This window comes from Camarhynchus parvulus, chromosome 7 (assembly GCF_901933205.1).
Source record: "Camarhynchus parvulus chromosome 7, STF_HiC, whole genome shotgun sequence".
NCBI classification, from domain to species: domain Eukaryota; kingdom Metazoa; phylum Chordata; class Aves; order Passeriformes; family Thraupidae; genus Camarhynchus; species Camarhynchus parvulus.
This window is the reverse complement of record NC_044577.1, coordinates 23,795,773-23,801,987: the sequence shown is the minus strand read 5'-3', so window position 1 is coordinate 23,801,987 and position 6,215 is coordinate 23,795,773.

The following is a 6,215-nucleotide window of genomic DNA, read 5'->3' as shown; positions in this document are numbered from 1 at the left end:
AAAATCTCACCCCATCTTTCTCATATTAAAAAGAAAAAAAAACAGGATTAGGCCTGTTTTGGTTTTTGGTTTTTTTTTTTTTGGTGGCATTAATTAATTCCCCTGTGTTATAAAATATATTTCTGCAAGATGTTCTCTTAGAACCGTTCATTATCCTGTAACATATTGAAAAACATTTGTGCATCCACATATAAGTAGCACTGATCTTACGCAATAACCTTACACAAAAGAATTCCTGTAAATTACAGTGTTCAGAGGTGTTATTTGTATTGCAGAATGATTTATCTTTTGGACAGGATCTACTGCATAAGCAGCTTGTGTCAACTTTTGTAGAAATCTGCACAGTTTAAAAAGTATTTGTGTTATTTTTGTATGTATTTCTGTATAATTCTAAAGGTGTTAGTGATTATCTGTAAAATGTTGATTAGTTTCCAAAATGATGTGGAAGAGACTATCTTGGTTTTTAAGTGAGTCAGACACTTACATAAAATTTGAGGACAGAGGAAAGTCTCAAGATCCACATTTCTAGAACAGAATTATGAATAAACTGCTGGAAAAGTAAATCTAGTAAGCATCAAAATTATTAGCTTTTGTTTTCCTTATTTGTCTTCACTTAGATTTTTGAGGCTGTATTCTGATTTAGGTCTGTGTACATGATTACTGTGGGCACTGATAACTCCACTGAAACAAATAACTCTGAAGTTAGACAGGCGTATCAGTCTTTATGGATACAGCAGTAAATTTTACAGGAATAAAATCTGTTAAAGTATGTGCTGGTTTAAGCTAAAATCATGTCTTTGAAATGGACTTCACCATACTTGAAAGGGTCCAGAGAAGAGCAACAGGAAAAAGAAATGAGGAGGTTTGTAAAAACTAAGTAAGAAAGGTTGAGAGACTTATTTCATCTGGGAAAGATGACTACCACAACCATGACAACAGCCTACAGATGTGTACATCTTTTGTTAAAAAAGGTGCATGTCAGAGAGAGAAGGAAGAAGATGATGGGCTTAGTTTGCAGCTACAGATTTCTTGATTACTTTTCAGGTAGCCTTGGTATCCCACATTCAGGCAGCCGGGACCTTACATACTTGCTATCACTGAGCTTTGCAAGAACAGGTTTGAGAACATCATCAGGGAACCTCTGAAGTTCTCCTTCCTACATTTCTATGAAGTGTATCTACATTATTTCTTTGGTGTCTATCTAAAGATGCTTGGAGAGAGACAGTTACGCAGATTTAAAAAATTATATTAACATTGTAATTTCTAGATTGCTGGAGGGAATATGTGCACCCTTCCTAGAAACTCCTGCTCACAGCTATCAGTAAGGTTGATTTTTTTATTTTAGTTTGAAGTCATACATGCTTAAGGTAAAGCATCTGCTGCTATTAATATTCTAGTGAGATAAACTTAGATACATTATGCTGTAAAGGTTACAGTTTTACAACTGGTAGTAGCTTTCTCTAAGGGTACCTTTTCCAATTTCCTTAAATGGAATTCTCCATTATTTTGCCCCGTTACCCTTTTTCCATGAAAATCATTGTAGGACATATTGTTTCTACCCACTTGAAAAAGTTTCAGAAGCTTTATCCTTGAAGTACATCACCAGAACAGTACCTGCTTTCCTTCTGAGGAATTTCTGAAGGTGGCAGTAGTCCCAGCATAGGAACTAAGGGTTGTATAACCCCACCTGCACTCAGTTTCTCCTCAGTTTACTTATTGTTAGATTTCTGTTTGTTTGCAATAAAATGGTCTGAAACACAGACCCCATTTAAAAAACCAATATGTAAAAACACTCAGAGAATCTGCAATTTCAGTGAAACAGGGAGCTCACCTGGTGCAGCCCATAAAACAGCTGCGGACCTTCAGATCTCATTACTGGCAAACCTCAGCAAATTTTTAGTATTTTAAAGAAAGAGTGGAATGTGCTTTTTGAGAAGGGTCCCGACCCAGGAGTGTCTGTGAGACACCTCTATTACTGCTTACCATCTTGTAATGTTATTGCAAGGAGACATCAGTGTTTGATCAGCAAAGCCAAAACCATACCATCCTGAAGAATTTCCAGAGTACATTACAGGCAATGCAGAGTGTAACGAAGAAATAAATTAAGAAAGGACAAAGTGGCAATGCACTTATGATAACAGTTGCCAAATTTCTTTGATATAACAGAATAATTTAAAGGGGTGTGTAAAGGTGCCATTATGCAAATCTATATAGAGTACCTTTGTTGCACAAATGGAGATGAATAGACTGACATCCACAAAAACTATTCTTTTGTAGTGCAGGTGGTGCCCAGAGGTAGGTCTGTTGACCAGTGGGCCAAAAATATTTATAAGTAATAGATAATTCTAGGCAGTTTGCCAGAGGGAGTAGAAATTCAGAGCCACTAACAGATGCAGCTCTGGTACACTATTAAAACCTTGCTGTACAATAATCATCAGTAATACCATAGCAACCCATCAGCGCAGATACAAGTTTCTTTTTCTATGTAAACTGTACAAAAAGAACACTCCAGACAACAAAAGCCAAATTGTAAGGTGGTTCAATAGCTGAATACAGGAAGGGAGTGTTTATGAATGTGAGTGAATACATGTGGGCTACCACAACATGGAATGTGTAATTAAACCATTCACTTCTCTTTGCTGTGCCAGATTGTAATTGTGTGGTTCTGTTTGACTTTCAAATTAAGAGTTTTAGTGTACATATTGCCACTAATGTTCCTGCTTTACTGACACACTTCACATCCTTACTACTGCAGAGTCTGAATTGGAGATCAAACTTGCAAAACTGCAGAACATACAGTAGTCAATATTATGAGGAAACACCAAAATTTACGTGACAAGAGACAGATGAAACTGAAAAAAGTTTCCTAGAATAGACTTGAAAAAGAGAAAGGAAGAGTAAAGGAAAGGAGCCAACAAACATTTGAAAGAGCAGCAGAGGATGAAATGTTTAGAGGGCAACCTGAAGTGGTGGAGGGGTTGGCATTGTCTGGTCCCATTTTCCTCCCAAATATGAACACAGACTTGTTTCAGGTAACAGAAGTCCAGTAGTAGTGCCACAGAACTCCCAGGAATAATGGTGAGTATAGCAGCCATTATACAAAACCTCCTTCCAATTCCACATAAAGCCACTAAACCATAAAGAAGGGAGGAGTTATGCCATCAGCACAAACCAACCGAAACACATTTATGTGACTTAAAAGATAAATATTTTCTCCTACTTGTACAACCTATCAGTATATATATTTATCAGACATCTTAACACTGATTCAGAAACACATTCAGAGTCCTTTAAATTTAAACAATGACGTTTGTCCTAGCCTGTTGGTCCTTGGAGTCTGAAAATATGTTTTATGTAACAAGTCAGTTGGAACTTTTGTTATTTCAAACAAGTTGGAGCACATGCCCCTTCACAGCAGACATGCTTCAGTTTTAGTTAACTTTTGCTATGTAATGGGATCACAGTATAAACTAAAGTTGGCTTATTGATAATTTAGATTATGTATTATTTTTGGATAATTTGTCTTCAAACCCACAGTCCTGCTGTTCTCTCAGTCTAGACCCCCCAATGGTCTGATTAATTGTTCTTTGTTACCTTAGTTTAGTTATTTCTAAATCAAATTTAAACTTGCCCTCCTTTTTGCAGGAACTCTGACTAAGTTCAGTCAAAGATCTTTGTGTCAATAACACTGGTATTCAGAGTCAATGGTTACATTATCATCTTACCAGGAATTCTGTTTTCTTAGAATTATTCTCACCTTTTAACAGTCTTGGCTATATCTGGTTTGTAATTATTTGAACATAATTTTATTACATCCAGTATAATAAATATTGTACTGTATGTTTTACATATCTGTTGAAATAGCTACAAGTATAAATAAGTATAATTTATAGACATAAAAGATTTTATAGGAGGCATTTAACTTTGCCCAACATTTTCAGCTAGGACTACACAGATACGCTCTTCAGAACATTTGCAAAGAAAAGCTGAAAAAGGGTTGCATTGTCAGAAATGTAAACAAAAAATTTCAGTGTAGTTTAAAACATTTTCACTGAAAAAGCCATACAGTTAGTAATAATTTTTTGCCTTTTGTGACTGTCCTCAAGCACATCTTCTGAAAAATCTTCTCAGGTTGTGAAGCCACTTCTTTGGAATTTTAAATGCTCTCTAAATTCCTGTTTTTTCCTGAAAACAGGACAAATCTGAACTTCACAGGCTAAATACTAATCAAAGATTGTACAAAAATAAGGTATTTAAATGAGAACAAGCAAGCCAATGCTGCTGTAACTTACTGTTCAGCCCTTGATAAAAACCCATGAGCCAACTGTAAAGAATTCAGTTCTACATGCAGACTTCTCATAGATTTAGATCCTTGCCCTGTGCCTCCCAGGGCATATGACACTAAGTTATACTGAGAACCACTTGCCTTGAAGTCCAGAGTTTTTAAACACAAAGAGGAAAGTATGTCATTACAAAAAATGACCATCAGGAGGGCATAAGGAGACACAGAAACAGAAACTGGCTGTAGTTTGGTGCTTGGCTGAGCTGTAATGCTGTGAAATTGCCACCCCATCATCACAGCACTTTTAATCTAGAATGCCATTTTAATGAGCAACAACAGTAGCCTTCAAGCATTAACATCTTCATATGGACACTTCCTGGTTTGCCACAAGAAGGAAGGGCACAGAAACACAAGCTTCAGTATTGTAGCCTATCGGAAACACAAGCCGCAAATATTAAAGAAAGACAATTCCTGAAGAACATTGAGTCTCCTCAGTATGGAATTCAGACCAGGGAGCAGGAGCCAGCAAGGAACCCTGAATGACATCCAAGAAAATCACACCTCCTCTATCCACAGACTTCCAAGAAATAATTTACTTACCCCTAAGTTCACCTGCCTCTGGCATCAGTCATAATCTGAATCACACTTCTGCCACACTATTTGTTCTGTGGACAATTTAGTTTCCTAGAGGGCTGGGATTAGAGATCTGGAGCTGTCTGTGACCCTTGGGTGCACTGCCAGAGTGCAGCAACGCAGCTGTGGTGAGTAAATGCACCAGTCTGCCATTTGCTGCTACAGCCTGGAATAAGACCAGGCAGTAATTACTGCACTTTACCTTATCAAGGTCATGAATTCTAAATTGTGAATACCAAGATGCTATCACTGATGCGTGGAGTCATTCATACCTTGTAAAATTATCATGCTTTACTTGATGCTGAATGTACTGCATCCCACACACACATTACTTAGAGGAGTGAGATCATTAGTCATGATTTACTACACATGAACTACTGCAGTCCTAAATCCAGCTACATGCCCCTGTAATTGTGATTCCACAATTACAGGAATCAGTATTGAGCCATTTGCATTTAGTAGGTTGTTTAGTTTTTTCAAGTTTATGAAGGGTGGAGAATTGTTTCAAAGCAATTAATAAAGCTCTTTCAGAGAGAATTATGCACAGGCCCCTCCCATTATACTAAATTACCATTTTGCTACTAGCTGTTGCCATTAGAGCTGATCCAAACTAGTATCAGAAGTAAATAATGCTTTAAAATGGGGAGAGGAAATCAGCACCAGAATACTGCACAATTATCTCTTCTATATAAGCCACTCCAGCACTGCCATGGCTGGTTCCAGGTTGAGGCAGAAGACTCAGCATGAGAGAAGGAATCAAGTGTTACAGGTAAGGCTCAGAGCCTAAACAAAGCTTAAACTGAGGCAGATCAGTTCACTTTTTAAAAATTACCTGATTCTGACACAGAGACCAAAACCAAGCACCATCTGTTCTCAATTATTAAATGGTTCCAATATTTCTACAATTCATGCTAATAAGAAATAGAATTCAGTATTTTTCTGAAGCATGTTTGTCATACAACCAGAATAGCTGTACCATGCATGCTCCTTCCAGTATGGTAAACCTTTATACAAACCTATTTTCAGCCAACAGAGGTTGTTCCTAAAGCTCTACAAAGAACCAGAGAAATAACACCTCTTAATACAACAGCAAGTAGCATGTTACATTATTAAGCAGGTGTTACTTAAAGCATTAAAAAGCATTCTTCTGGCACAAACCACCAACATTTCCCTATTGTTTTCTAGAATTACAATGCATTCTTCATTAAAAAAAAAAGAAACCTAGGAATCTTTCTTTCACACATTCTTCCAACTCACCTTGTGAGAAGTCAAAATGCTTTTTGATTCAATAATAACCTCT